This window comes from Rhinopithecus roxellana, chromosome 1 (genome assembly GCF_007565055.1).
Source record: "Rhinopithecus roxellana isolate Shanxi Qingling chromosome 1, ASM756505v1, whole genome shotgun sequence".
Lineage (NCBI taxonomy): Eukaryota > Metazoa > Chordata > Mammalia > Primates > Cercopithecidae > Rhinopithecus > Rhinopithecus roxellana.
Window position 1 is genome coordinate 106,047,095 of NC_044549.1, and position 15,693 is coordinate 106,062,787.

Here is a 15,693-nt window from a genome sequence, read left to right on the forward strand (position 1 = left end):
GGGGGGAGGTAGGGCAGAATAGCTGAATGGCATAAGATCAAAGGAGAATGGTTTTAACAAGACAGTGAAATATAATGTGGGGGAGTGAAGCAGACACTGTGGCAGACACTGCTTGTTCTCTGCCCGATATCTTTATCTTTATCCCTTTTCTTCCTTAGTAACGAAATCCTGAATTTGTTCTGGGGTACAATATGCCAGCTAAATATACCTACCTTCCTAGATTACCTTACATCTAGGGATGCCATGTGGCACACTTCTAGCCAATGAGACACAAGCTTAACTTCTCTAGGGATTCTGATAATGTTTTTCTTTCCTGATGCAGGCAACACCCTTTAACTCCTTTTCTCTTCTCACCTGGAATTTAGACATGAAGTCTAGACTACAAGGTCCATATTGTGACCAAGAGGTTAGAAATATGGGGCCGGACATGGTGGCTCATGCCTGTAATCCCAGCACTTTGGGAGACGGAGGTGGGCAGATCACGAGGTCAGGAGATCGAGACCATCCTGGCTAACACAGTGAAACCCCAGTCTCTACTAAAAATAAAAAATTAGTCCAGCGTGGTAGCAGGCACCTGTGGTCTCGGCTACTCGGGAGGCTGAGGCAGGAGAATGGCATGAACCAGGGAGGCAGAGCAGTGAGTGGAGATAGCACCACCGCACTCCAGCAAGGGCGACAGAGCGAGACTCCACCTCAAAAAAAAAAAAAAAAAAAAAAAAAGAAAAGAAAAGAAAGAAAAGAAAAGAAAGAAAAGAAAAGAAAAGAAAGAAAGAAAGAAAGAAATATGGTATGAAGAAAAGGCAAGACAACCCCAGAGATGTGAGTCCTGATTTCAACTGGCCACTGAACCAATACTAACAGCCATCTTTAACCAGGTATCTGGTTATGTGAACAATGAGCCCTACTTAATGAAACCAGTGTTAGTGACTTTTCTATTGTTCATGATCTATTATATTCCTCATAGATATTAACCCACCTTGTTGGACTGAAATACAAAGGTACGAGGGGTGCAGGGAAAGCAGTGCTCCAAGGGAAGAGGCCAGCTTTCCCAAGGTAGGAGGAAGGAGATGAGAGTGTTAGAAAAGAAACTGTACAGGTATGGCAGTTTGCTAGCTATGGAGAAAGGATTCAACAGGCCAGAGTGGAAGAGAATGAGGAGAGAAGAGATGGAAGCCTGGGGCAGAAAGATGTACAAAGCTTCATGAGGATGATAGCACGGAAGTGGATCAGTTGACTACATGGGCATAGGGGTAGAGGCTATACTTTGAACCTAGACCAGCATGAACAGAAGTGAGATCCATGGAAGATTTGGTCTGCAAGTCTCTTTGAGGTCAGAAACCTTGTTATCTTCCCAGAGGGATTACCAGGTTGTACCAGTGGGACCATCATCTTTCCACATCCTTGGTTAGGAAAAAAAGGAGAGATGTCATCCCTTTTGGCTCTCTAGAGAATCCACGTGCAGGTTTAAAGCTGAATAATGAAACCTGGCAATTTCTCTGGATTCCCTTTAAATCTCTCTGGAGTCAGAAATAGAAGCAACCTGAAGGAGGCAGAGAGGAACTGAAGGCCACAGGGCCTGCTAGGGCAGGGTGAGGGAGGCATTTTGCTCTCTTTTCTGGTAATTGGCCCACAAGGGCTGTTGTCTCCCCAAGGAGGCTAGTGTTCCCCTCCCTAAGTCCTTAGTCCCAAAGCAGAGTGACAGCCGTGAGCCTGCTAGAGCATCCATGTTGCCATAGCAACAGGCTTGCCCTTGGAGCAGTGGGTTCATGACAAAATGATCAGCCCTCTCTTAAAGGTTGTTGCTGTGTGTTGGACCAAGAATGCAGGCCAGGTGGGTGGGTATGAAGGCCTGGAGCCAAGAATATTCAGGGTAGGAATTTTATCCTGGTGAAAAACCTGAAAAGTCTGAGAATCAGTACGAGCTAAGTCCAACCAGCCAAGGGCCAAAACAGAAGAAGCATTATTCAATCATCAAGTCTGAGGGCCATCCCCATGATGAATTTGGTGGGGGAAAGTAGAGAGTGGTAGTGAGAGTAAGAGAAGAAGCCAGAGCAAGAGGGGCTGGAGTGTCTGTGATTCTTTTCTTAGGCTGCTGGCTACATGTTGTGTTAGCTGAGCAGCATTCTGGGTGGACACTAGCTGACCCCAACCCTGTTAAGCCATGGATAGCTTGCTTTCAACACCCATTCTTGCTCAATGAAAACCAGTTCTGATGGTGTTCTAGGACTCCATTCTCACCTCTTCTTCAGTCCTTTCTCTTGGATGAAGTTCTCAGCATCTCTCTATGGGCCCATGAAACTGCGGATACCATCCAGGATACCTGACCAGTTTCTACAACCAGACATATTCCTAGATTCTCCTGTAGTTCTTAACTAAGATCAATCCACAGCTCTCTAGGCTGGGATCTGGTGGAATATAAGCTCCATCAGGGAAGGGTCTTTGACTGACAGTTTATCACGGTATTCCTAACACATAACACAAGCCTATCACATAGCAGGAGTTTAATAAATATTTATTAAATGAATAATTTAACAAGAGTGCTTGACAACTTTCATAACCCTCGCCTACTCCAGGATATTGGACTCTTCTGTGGGCACCTGCCATAGTCATAGTCCTGCTTCTTCCAGGATGGACCCTCTTAGATCCAAGACCTTCTACCCACTTGTCACTGAAAGCTTCTGTGACCAGAGATTCCTCGTTATACACCTGGGTGGGCCCGTGGACACCAGTGCCAGCCTGGACTAGAACAAAGATTTCAAATGTCCCTTTAGCCACTGCAGTAATAGCTTTTTTATACCCTTCTTGGTGACAACAGCATTAGTCCCCTGACCCAGACCTTGGGTCTCAGCCTACTTCCTTCTTGTCATCCCTCACAGGCAGCTCTATGAGAGTTGTGGTGATATTGTAGATGGCCTTGAGGGTCTCCCTGCTACAACAGCCTAGGAGTAAAAAGTAGGATTATAATAATGTAATTTCACTCTGATTCACAATTGAAAAGGTGTAAAGCTTCTCTCCTAATATGCTAATACACACACACACACACACACACACACACACACACACACATATATGTCTGTTTTTAATTTTCTAAGAGCACTTACTACTATTTGAAATTGCTTATATATTTGTTATCTGGCTTTTTGTCAGTTTCTGTCATTGGAATATAAGCTTTTTGGTGTCAAGAATGTTGTCTGTTTCATTTACTACCTAAACAGCAAATGTCCAGTAACTATTAAGTGGATGAATTAATTACTCTGGATTAATCAGGGTCAGGGTAGGCCCTCTGTGTACCTACGAACCCAGGTCTCTGATTGCATTGTGAAATGCTTATTTTTCTCTTCACTTGTTCCATCTTTCCTTGGGCACAGGTCCAGTCATCGCCTCTGATGTCAACACACTGCCAGGACACTTGGTGCTTCATCTTACATCTTACCCCCAGCGTCATCTTATATCTACCTGTACCAGAGAACTAAATTCTCTGACTGCATTGTGGAAGGCCCATTTTCCTCTTCACTTGCTCCATCTTTCCATGGGCACAGGTGCAGCCACTGCCTCAGGCATTCACCACACTGCCAAGGCCCTGGTGCTTCCTTTGCTATCAAAGCCCTCAGTGTCATCTTCCACCCGTATCTGCCCAAACCACACTGCACCAAGGAGCCTGTTGAGCTGGACCCAAGCCTGCATTTCCAACCCTGATAACATACCAGTGTGGAGATGTCCAGCCAGCTCCCCACTGAAGAGGAGGCAATCTCTTTCCGCTACCCTTTGTATTACCCACATCCAAAAACAAGGCTGCCTTGAACTTCCAGATATTTTTTTGTAAAAAGAACCTTTGGATCTTTGCAGTCAACTCCCTTGCTTAGGAATCTGGTATTAGCCCATCTCAATAACAAGCACAATGCTATACCCAGGCATAGGTATTAGATTAAGCTCGCATGCAGTGTGTTTTTCCCATCTTTTATCCCCAAGGTCCCTCGATTTCTCTTCTTAGAGTCCCTAGGAAAGCCTCTGCCATTGCCTGTTCCCACAGCATGACTTGATGTGTCTAAATTCTCCTATGGGCACAGTTAGAGCAGCAGCCAGAATGGCCATAACACAGGAGTCTGGAGTTTACCCTGTGGGTGACAAGGAACAAATGGAGACCTTGGAAAAGGAGATTTTCTTGGAGAACCAGTTCCTTAGAGATAGATATGTATTGTTGATATGTAGGATGAGACATGGGAGAAGACTCTAGGCTGTCTTTGGTCATGGTAATTCACCCTCCCAAAGATCCTTACTGAACAGAATTCCACTCCTTCCCATATTTCTGTGAGTCAATAGTTCCCTCTGAATGTTGCTGGATTTCTGCTTTCTGGGCACATGGTATGTATGATTATTATTTTTGTTTTTTAATTTTTGTTTTTTTTGAGACAGAGTCTCACTCAGCCGCCCAGGCTGGAGTGCAGTGGCACCATCTTGGCTCACTGCAACCACCTGTCTCCCAGGTTCAAGCGATTCTCTTCCCTCAGCCTCCTGAATACCTGGGATTACAGGCGCCTGCCACCACACCCAGCTAATTTCTGTACTTTTAGTAGAAACGTGGTTTCACTATGTTATCCAGGCTGATCTCAAACTCCTGACCTCAAGTGATCCTCTGAACTCAGCCTCCCAATGTGCTGGGGTTACAGGTATGAGCCACCGCACCTGGCCCATTATACTATTCTTTTAACTTTTCTGTAAGTTTAGAATTTTTTAACTTATAAGTTAGAAAAAGAAAGGGTTTCTTGTATATTAGATAGTTTTCTGTGGGAAAATAACTTAGAACAATGCTTGGCTTAAGCATGCAAATAAATGTTACTTGTTCTGATTATTCTAGTGCTTTACATGGAGTATCATGTTTAACCCTGACAATGGCCTTGTGAAGTTCTGATTGTAGGATGCTGTTGGTCTCTCGCATCCCTTTTACCAGGCAGGTGCACACCTCTCCAAGCTACCGTAAAGTGTTGGTTGCTAAAGGTTTACAGCTCCCTTTTCTCTGGAGAATTGCCTTCAGTCTAACAGAAGCCGCCCCAGAGATTATACCCCACACCAACCCTGGGGGACAGTCAGCAACCAATGATTAAAGAACAAAGAGGCATAAAAAGCTAGCCCTAGTGGTGGCCTGTAATCTCAGCACTTTGGGAGGCCGAGGCCGGTGGATCACCTGAGGTCAGGAATTCAAGACCAGCCTGGCCAACATGGCGAAACCCTGTCTCTACTAAAAATACAACAGTAGCTTGGTGGTGCATGCCTGTAATCCCAGCTACTTGGGAGGCTGAGACATGAGAATCACTTGAACCCAGGAGGTGGAGGTTGCAGTGAGCTGAGATTGCACCACTGCACTCCAGCCTGGCAACAGAGCGAGACTCCTTCTCAAAAAAAAAAAAAAAAAAAAAAAAAAAAAAAAAAAAATTAGCCAGGTGTCCAGGCATCATGGTGGCCATCTATAATCCCAGCTACTCAAGAGGCTGAGGCAGGAGAATCGCTTAAGCCTGGGAGGCGGAGGTTGCAGTTAGCTGAGATTGCGCCACTGCACTCCAGCCTGGGCAACAAAGCAAGATTCTGTCAAAAAAAAAAAAAAAAGCTAGCCCTTGCCTTAATGTAGGATTCACTTTGTGATTCAAGAGCTCCCTGAGGATCAAACTGAAGCTGGACCCAGTTGAGACCACATCTTTACTTAGCTCCCAACTTCCCTCTTCCCTTCCTGCCTTTGGACTGTGAGTCAAAAAATAAATCACTTGTCCCCCAAACCTTTATCAGGTTCTACTGCAAGGGAACCTAAGCAGGAGGAAACAGAGGCAAGGAAGGCTAAGAAACTTTCCCAGGAGCCTCCCCAGACCACACAGTAGTAGATTTGAACCCAGGTAGTCTGAGCTCATGGTCTTTACCACTGCTCTTCATATGTAAAGAACTTGTTATGTGCCATTGAAAGTTATGTCTCAATAAACCTCAGCTCCAGGCTCCTTGCTCAGTTGCTGAGTATTGAAAGTCAATCAGACATGATTCTTGTGCTTCTCAGAGCCTGAAAACTCATGGATGAGACAAACATAGTCACATCCAGTGGCAGCCAGTGGTTATAGTCATAAGCACACACACACAGAAACCCACATACATACACAAACATACACACATATAAGCCTACACACACATACATATACAAACCTATACAAACACATAAACACACATGGAAACCTGTACACATATGCACATTCACACATACATATGCACCCAAGCCATACCTTACAAGGGAATCCCCTACAGCTGCTAGAAAAGAAAGTCGGCCGGGCGCGGTGGCTCAAGCCTGTAATCCCAGCGCTTTGGGAGGCCGAGACGGGCGGATCACGAGGTCAGAAGATCGAGACCATCCTGGCTTACATGGTGAAACCCCGTCTCTACTAAAAAATACAAAAAACTAGCCGGGTGAGGTGGCGGGCGCCTGTAGTCCCAGCTACTCGGGAGGCTGAGGCAGGAGAATGGCGTAAACCCGGGAGGCGGAGCTTGCAGTGAGCTGAGATCCGGCCACTGCACTCCAGCCCGGGCGACAGAGCGAGACTCCGTCTCAAAAAAAAAAAAAAAAAAAAAAAAAAAAAAAAAAAAAGAAAAGAAAGTCATAGGCTACATGTTCTAGGAATGTATTTGTTAATGGAATAAAGAAAATAAACAATATTTTGGAAATTTTAATCATATACATATGTTTCTTTTTAAAATATCAGTGGAATTGTTTTTTGTCTGTTTCCTTCATGTTTCTATATAACAGGATGTTTAAAAACACATAAACACATAAAATCTGAGGCATATTAATATTTGTAGAGGATATTTATGTAGGTCAGTAAATAATAATGGTACATGTGTGAAGCAACCTATAGCCTGATGAAAAGAAAATAATATAAAACTGTAGATCATTTAGGGAAGTAGTGATATGAACATTAACTCTTTATTCATTTGTTCTAACATTATTAAACTATGTTTTCTAATTGCTGAATTCCCACAGAATCTGTGTTCAAAGGCCCTCTCCTCTAACCTCTCAGAGCTGCTATGTTTTGCTTTCTGATTCTGCAACATCTGTTGATGGTCACAATGTTGGGCCCCTGAGGCCTGAACTGATGTGAAATGAACACTGAACCTGAAGTCCTAGGTTGCAATGATTGCTTTGTAATTTACTGACATCGACTTTGGGCAAGTCACCTCTTTGAGCCTCATTTGTCTCAACTGTGTATAAGTGGAGGAAATAAAATCTACTTCACAAGATTTTTGTGAAAATTAAATGGGGTAACATTTAGATGGCACCTAGCCCAGCACCTGAGAAGATGGAAATAAAGGAATGAATAAATCCATAGCCAATAAATAGCAAAGGGTGTGCACTTACTGCAAGAGTCGCTGATTATTAATGCAACCCAGCAACCATAAGCAGCCATGAAAAGAAATCACAGTCCTTCACCTATATTGACCAGTTAACGTTTTGCCACATCCGTTGTATATCTGCTGTTGTTATTATTACTAAGGGCGGGGATGGTGGCAGCAGTAGTAGATCCATAGTTTATATTCAAATTTTCTTTCTTTCTTCTCTCTCTCTCTCTCTCCTTTTCTTTTTTGAGATGAAGTCTCATGCTGTCACCCAGGCTGGAGTGCAATGACATGATCTCAGCTCACTGCAACCTCTGCCTCCCAGGTTCAAGCAATTCTCCAGCCTCAGCCTCCCAAGTAGCTGGGATTACAGGCACCTGCCACCGCGCCCAGCTAATTTGTTATATTTTTAGTAGAGATGGAGTTTCACCATGTTGGTCAGGCTGGTCTTGAACCCCTGACCTCAGGTGTTCCACCTGCCTCAACCTCCCAAAGTGCTGAGATTACAGGCATGAGCCACCGTGCCCAGCCTATATTCAAATTTTCAAATTGTCCCAATGTTGTCCTTTATAGGCTTTTTTTTTTTTTTTTCAATCCAGGATCACATATAGTTGTTGTTTGTATTCTTTTCCTTTTTTGTCCTATATGAGAAATCTTTGTCTATTCCAATATCACAAAGGTTTTCTTCTGTTTTCTGTTAGAAGTTTTATAGACCAGGTGTGGTGGCTCGTGCCTGTTATCTCAGCACTATGGGAGGCCAAATTGGGAGAATTGCATGAGCCCATGCATTCAAGACCAGCCTGGGCAACATAGTGAGACTCTGTCTCTACAAGAAAAATAAAAATTAGCCGGCCATGGTGGCACATGTCTGTGGTCCCAGCTTCTTGGGAGGCTGAGGTGAGAAGATGGCTTGAGCCCCGGGTTTAGAAGCTGCAGTGAAGTTGCAGTGAGCAGTGATGGTGCCTCTACACTCCAGCCTGGGTGACACAATGAGACCTCATCTAAAAAAAAAAAAAAGAAAAAAAAAAGTTTTATAGTTTTAGCATGTATTTTTAAGTCTATAAATAGATATTTAACTTAATAGACTAAAATCTATTAATATCATTGTTTATTTGATGCTCATATTTTCCCAGTAGAAGCCCCTTCAAGGGCAGTTTCCATAGCCTTTTGACAGATTCTCTTAATTTTTTGAGCACTTTCTTATTTTCTGGCACATGATGTTTCAGAGTCATCTTGTACTTTAACTGCTCTAGCCCTGGAATCAGCATTTTTCCAAGAAGCCCTCACTCCTTTTAGTGTGAGTGGTATTTAAAAACCAAGATCTGGATACTAGTTGCTCATTGCTATTGGTATTACTGCTTCTAGATTCTTTTAGAGGACAGAGCTAGGAAATATCTGTCTATCTGTCTGTCTGTGTAGAGTATTCCAATTCCAGTGCAACAAATTAGATTCTTTTTTGTCTTCACTCATTTTGTATTTGTATCTGCCTTATCCCACAGTGAGAACCCTGGCTCCCAACACATCATGTATGTACCTGTTTGCTTAGTTCTACAATGCACAAAATAGTTTTAGAATTGCTGTAACTATGGTCTACAAAAAACCTAGTAAACAGAGTTTAAGTGTTTTTATTACTTTTTTTTTTGTTTTTTGAGTTAGCCTAAGTATTGTATTCAAATGTTACTTAAATTATTTTATTTTCCATGTAGATGTGCTATTCATTTGAAATATAGTTAATTGGTTTCTGTTTGCATTCAATTTGCATTTTTTCTCATAATTGTTTTTATTTAATATTATTTTTGAATTTCTAGAGCATTAATATGGTTTTAAAATAAAAACTATACAAAATATATACTCATAGAAGTATCAATTCCTCTTCTATTCCTTTCATTCTATTCTTATCCACTGTCTATGGATAATAATATATTAATTTTTAGTATATATTTCCTATGGTTTATTTATTTATTTATTTTTTCATTTTATTTATTTATTTATTTTTTGAGATGGAGTCTCACTCTGTCACCCAGGCTGGAGTGCAATGGCACGGTCTCTGCTCACTACAACCTCACCTCCCGGGTTCCAGCGATTCTTCTGCCTCAGCCTCCTGAGTAGCTGGGATTACAGTTATGTGCCACCACACTTGGCTAATTTTTAGTAGAGATGGGGTTTCACCATTTTAGTCAGGCTGGTCTCAAACTGCTGACCTCATGATCCACCTGCCTCAGCCTCCCAAAGTGCTGGGATTACAGGAGTGAGCCACCATGCCCGCTCGGCCATTCCTATGTTTTTTGGTTTTTTTGTTTGTTTTTCTTTAAGAAATAAGCTTTCTTACTCATATGGCATACCATATATATTCTTTTGTATTTTGTTTTTTTTTTTTTTACTTGATTACATACCCTGAAAATCACCCCATATCAGTTCATAGAGATCTCCTAATTCATTTCCCTAGCTGCAGAGCACTCCATTGTGTTGATATCATAGTTTATTAAACCAATCTCCATGCCAGGGATTTTAGGTTGTTTATATACCTTTTCAATTGCAAGTAATGCTGTGTAGGTATTTTTGTATTGTTAGAGGTAGTATCAGTCTGGACACAGAGATCATGCAGTAATTAAAATAGGAGAGATTTAATATTAAATCATTAAGCTATGATACAATAATATAAAGATGTAAAGAGAACTCTAAAGTTGGGCTGGCAAACTTCTTTATAATGGGACAGATAGTGAATATATTAGGCTTTCTAGGCCATACTTTCTCTATCATAACCATTCAATGCTGTATAGACAATACATAAATTAATGGACCTGGCTGCATTTCAATAACATTTTATTTACAAAACAGGTAGGGAGCTGGATTTGGCCAGAAAACTGTGGGGTTTGAACACAGTTTGCCAACCCCTGCTCTAAAGAATGCCCTAGGGTCAGCCGGGCACAGTGGCTCACACATGTAATCCCAGCACTTTGGGAGGCTGAGGGAGTCGGATCACCTGAGGTCAGGAGTTTGAGACCAGCCTGGCCAACATGGTGAAACCCCATCTCTACTAAAAATACAAAAATTCACCGGGTGTGATGGTGGGCACCTGTTATCCCAGCTACTTGGGGGGCTGAGGCAGGAGAATCACTTGAACCCAGGAGGCAGAGGTTGTAGTGAGCTGAGATTGTGCCACTGCACTCCAGCCTGGGCAATAGAGCCAGACTCCATCTCAAAAAAAAAAAAAAAAAAAAAAAAGAATGCCCTAGGGCCTAGGGAGAGTGCTAAAGCCAGCACAGAGCTGGCAAGGAAACCCCCACCTTCTTAATGAGGTTAAAACCTAGTTGAAGAAGGTGTGGTTGCAGCCTACTGCATAGCCCAGCATTTGCTGGGTTCCCTGGTCCAAAGTTTGTCATAGCAGGAAACAACCCTCAGGCACACAGGTACATAGAGATGGTCAGGGACCCACCTGAAGCCACTTAGTGTACCCACCAGGAGGCCCACAGCAAGCTGGTCATTAGGCCTAGGCTGGGAATTGGAGGTTGCTGAGGGACCAAGCACTCAGGTACCACCTGGTTCCACCACTGTCGTTCTACTGCCTCCACTCCCACCCCAGCCATTGCCCTACTGACAGGTTGTGCAACAGAGAAAGTAAAAGCAAAATGCAGCTTACCAGAACTAGAAATTGCCCCCATTTCTCCTGCAATGTCCCTCCAGTGCCCTCTACTGACAAAGGTTAATTAACATCGTGCTCTCTGTAGAGGAGAAATGCTTAAAGAGTCCAGTTCATTACCCCAGAGCAGGTACTGAAGGGTAAATTTGAAGCTGAAGTCTCCTAGGGTAAATTCTTAAAAGTTGAATTTGTGAATCAAAGGGTAAAAAAATACTTTGCTAGGTTTTGATGAATTTCTTTCAGTGCAGTTGTATCATTCTGCATTGCCACCAAAATGTATGAGAATACTATGTGTTATTTTACAACTTCATCAACAGCATTGCCAAACTTTTTACTTTCTGTCACTATGATTGTTATGAAATCTTATCTCATTGTAGTTTTTTGTTTGGTTTGGTTTTTTTAGATGGAGCCTTGTTCTGTTGCCAGGCTGGAGTACAGTGGCGCGATCTCTGCTCACAGCAACTTCTGCCTCCTGGGTTCAAGCAATTCTCCTGCTTCAGACTCAACTGGTAGCTGGGATTACAGGCATGCACCACCACACCTGGCTAATTTTTGTATTTTTAGTAGAGATGGGGTTTCGCCATGTTGTCCAGGCTGATCTTGAACTGCTGACCTCAGATGATCCACCCACCTCAGCTTCCCAAAGTGCTGAGATTACAGGTGTGAGCCACTCAGCCTGGCCTCATTGTAGTTTTAATTTACATTTCTTTTACTATTTGTAAAGTTGAACATCTTTTCATATGTTAAGAGTCTCCTCTTGTGATAAACTGTTCGTATCTTTCATCCACCTCCCTACAGGGTTAGGAAATAAGTTGTTAAACCAGCTTAAAGCAGGAAAAAAATCAGGTGAGCTACAACTGCAAATTACTTGTGAAGGAATAGTTTTGTAGAACTCTTGTTGTTTTTCCTAAGTTAGACACCAGAGTTTAATCTAAGTTCAGTTTATTTCAATATTTACTGAAACCTTCCTGTGGGCCAGGCACCAGAGCTGCAGAGGAAGACATAATCCTTGCTGTTAATGAGCTTAGTGTGAAAACAGACATATAAAATCACTTGGGAGATAGTAGAACATAGTGATTAAAATCTGAATTAGGGTATGTATGGACTTGGGTCCAAATTCTGACATTGCCATTTGAACAACTAGCTTTGTAATACTGGATGAGTCATTTCTATCTTTGTGCTTCAGTTTCTTAAGGCAGAGATAATAATATATATCATAGAAATATTGTAAGAACTACATGAGATAGTATATGAAAACAACTGCATGCTGCTTGGTATATAGTAAACATATGACAAATGTTAGCTAATAATAATAAATTAAAATGAAATAATGAGTAGTGACAAAATGATAGAGGAATTTACAGCACACCATGATTGCATATATAAGCTTATTTCATTTTAGCTGAATTTAAATATATTATAACTAAGCCATCAAAAATGTTTAAACTATATGCAATTGTTCAGTTTGATAGGAGACTCTATCAGAGTTTTTCATATAATTTTCTTAGGTATTGATAAAAGTAAATACTTAACAGAAAAATCACAAATACTGAAACAACTAATCTGACATTCTGAATTATTAATTATATAAATAAAGTGTTAGTAAAAAATACAAGACTATAGAATTTACATATTATTGTCATCCTTATTAACAGTTTTAAGGAACTCAAAGATATACTTCAAGCAGGGAATTACAGTTCAATTGATTGATTCATTTACTAATTTTCTTTCAGTCTCTCTTTATTACCTAATATATACTTAGAAACAAAAGTTGAATTCAAGGGTTACATTTAATGTAAAATATAAAATATCAAATGTTTAAATATATTTAATAACAATGCTCAACTCACTATGATACAATGTATTCTAACTTTTCTACTTCAACAGTCAGCAGAAATTTTCTAGGAACCATAATCTTGACTATTCCAAATGTACAGCTATGTGCACAGCCGTTAGAAAAAACAATTGTTTTATTTTACCTAGTTACAAATACTCCAGGTATACCTTTGAGGGAAATTAACAAAATACAGAAAAGCAAAAATGAATAAAAGTCACATATAATCCTATCACTTGGAGATAAACTGTATTTGGGTTGTACCATAGTAAAACAAGTATTTATTGACCTCCTATTCTATGCAGGTATATTAGTCCATTTTCACACTGCTATAAAGATACTACCTGAGATTGGGTAATTTATAAAGAAAAGAAATTTAATTGACTCACAGTTCTGCATGGCTGGGGGGGCCTCAGGAAACTTAAAATCAGGCAGAATGGGAAACAGGCACTTCTTAGATGGTGGCAGGCGAGAGAGAGAGAAATAGAGAGAGAGCGGGGAGAGAGAGGAGAGAAGAGAGAGAGAGAGAAAACTGTTAAACACTTATGAAAGGATAAAATCTTGTGAGAACTCACTATCACAAGAACATCATTGAGGAACTACCCCCATGATCCAATCACTTCCCACCAGGTCCCGCCCTTGACACGTGAGGATTATGGGAATAACAACTGAGATGAGGAGATTTGGGTGAGGACACTAGTCAAACCTTATTATCAGGTCCAGGGTTTTTTTGTTTGTTTGTTTGTTTGTTTGTTTTTTTGAGATGGAGTCTTGCTCTGTCACCCAGGCTGGAGTGCAATGGCACGATCTCGGCTCACTACAATCTCCGCCTCCTGGGTTCAAGTGATTCTCCTGTCTCAGCCTCCCAAGTAGCTGGGATTACAGGTGTGCACCACTATCCCTGGCTAATTTTTTGTATTTTTAGTAGAGACAGGGTTTCACCATGCTGACCAGGCTAGTCTTGAACTCCTGACCTTAGATAATCCACCCATCTCAGCCTCCCAAAGTGCTGGGATTACAGGTGTGAGCCACCATGCCCTGCCAGCAGGTCTAGTGTTAAACTCTGGAACTGCTTGGGCCACAGGGAGGTAGGAAGCAACTCTGTGCTGTTAGACTGTTCCCTCCTGAACAACTGATGGCCCCTGCTCTCTGGGCTGGAGACTTGGTCTGTAAAATCTGCTCTAGAGTGTCAAGCTACATTCCACATAAAATAGTTGTGTGTGTGATGATGTTCTGGGGACCCAGATGGCCATGCACACACAGCACTATGTAGTAACACAGACTCTAAATTCTAAAAACACACATGCAATGATAATTTTTCCAGTGGTTTTCATCTTTGATTGGGCAAGGAAAGCTAATGCTCTTTGAAATTTTGACAGAAATTAAAGCCCTGTTTGGTTTTAAAGAAACTTGATGTCCGAACCGAACTCATAAGACACAAATTATCAGGTGATTATTCTTGTGTAAAAAGTGGTCTTCTTTACTAAAGCATTTCCTGCTATCACTTTTTAATTCTACTACATTAACTGAACAGGGGCTACTGTGAGTTATTTTCAGTTGAGTTCCACAAATATACTGAAATTTTCTATTTAATGTACCAGAAATTTATTTAAAGTATAAATTTTCAAGAACATACTATCTGTATACACCTCTAAATATCTCAGAATTTGACTCTTGCTTGGAACTGTGGAGGAATCCAGCTCCATGATTTAGCCATACATTGTTTCTATCAACATTAGTTCCATTAGAACGCAACTCAGTAGATGGGGTTTCCAAACTTTGCTAAAATTGCATTGGTTTGCAGAATAGCTATAGTTGTGTTAAAATTCATATCTTCCATAACAGCTTCTAATATTAAACTTTAAAGTTCTTAAATTGATTTAGGTATGTTATTGGGTTCTCAGATAGGTCTTTCTTGTCATCTTTTCTCCTGTGGCCCCCTGTCATTGTTGGTATCAAAACCATCTCATTGACTGACTTCTTCAAATGTCAGAATAAAAGAAAATACGAGTCCAAAATGTGCCTGTCACCTTGCAGGCTCATTCTCTGAGAAATATTTTTTGGTGTATATTTAATTAAATAAAAGGCATAGTGCTCAGCAATTGCCATTTTGACGTATTCTATTTAAGGATTGATTGCATTTCCTAATATTTGTGAATGATATTAATATTCAAAAAAGAATCACAAGGGACCATCTGGAGTTAAACAGAAAGCAAGTGTTCAATAAATGACTCTCAGAAAGACTGCCCAACAGTTTTATATGTTGCTGGTCAGAATGTAAATTGGTAGAACCTTTCTGGAAAGCAATTTTGCAATCTATGATTTGATTTATTAATTCCATCTGGGAATTTATCATAAGGAAATAATAAAAGATGCAAAGATATTTGTGCAGAGATGCTGATCATGTTAATTGGTAAAATGGTGAACATTAGAAAAAACTTAAAACCCCTCCATAGGGGATTGGTTAAATAAATATATTACCTCCATTTGATGGTGTGGCTGAGACTGCTTGCTGGTTGCTCAATCTCCATTCTCCTCTTCTTTGTTGTTAACAAGACTCTATATTATTGGAGCCAGCAACGTGCTTATTAATAATACTGTATTTCACAGCTTTCCTTTCAGACAAAGATGACCAATGAGATAAGAGCAGAAGTCCTTGGGTGGGACTTCCAATTGCCTGGATTACTGCCTGGATCCAGCTGCCTTGATCACTGATATGATGGCTGAAACTCCAGAAGTCATTTGGGGACCATGAGAGAAAAGCCAGGAGAATTGTAGTGACTGCAATTCTGACATTCTTGAACCACTGTAACAAAGCCAACAACTGCCTCCTTTCAGATGTCTCATTATATGAGAA

The 15,693-nt window shown here is 41.0% G+C and overlaps 1 long non-coding RNA gene across 1 annotated transcript in view; it reads right to left on the reverse strand.

Annotated features, from left to right (window-relative positions):
• Positions 1 to 15,693, reverse strand: part of LOC104667987 — a 120,253-nt gene that overhangs the window by 3,019 nt on the left and 101,541 nt on the right. The window contains exons 2-5 of the long non-coding RNA XR_748754.2: positions 15,318 to 15,678; positions 13,226 to 13,289; positions 11,871 to 11,990; positions 2,798 to 2,939 (exon numbers count right to left, since the gene is read on the reverse strand). This is a non-coding gene — a long non-coding RNA (uncharacterized LOC104667987). The remainder of the gene's footprint in view (positions 1 to 2,797; positions 2,940 to 11,870; positions 11,991 to 13,225; positions 13,290 to 15,317; positions 15,679 to 15,693) is intronic.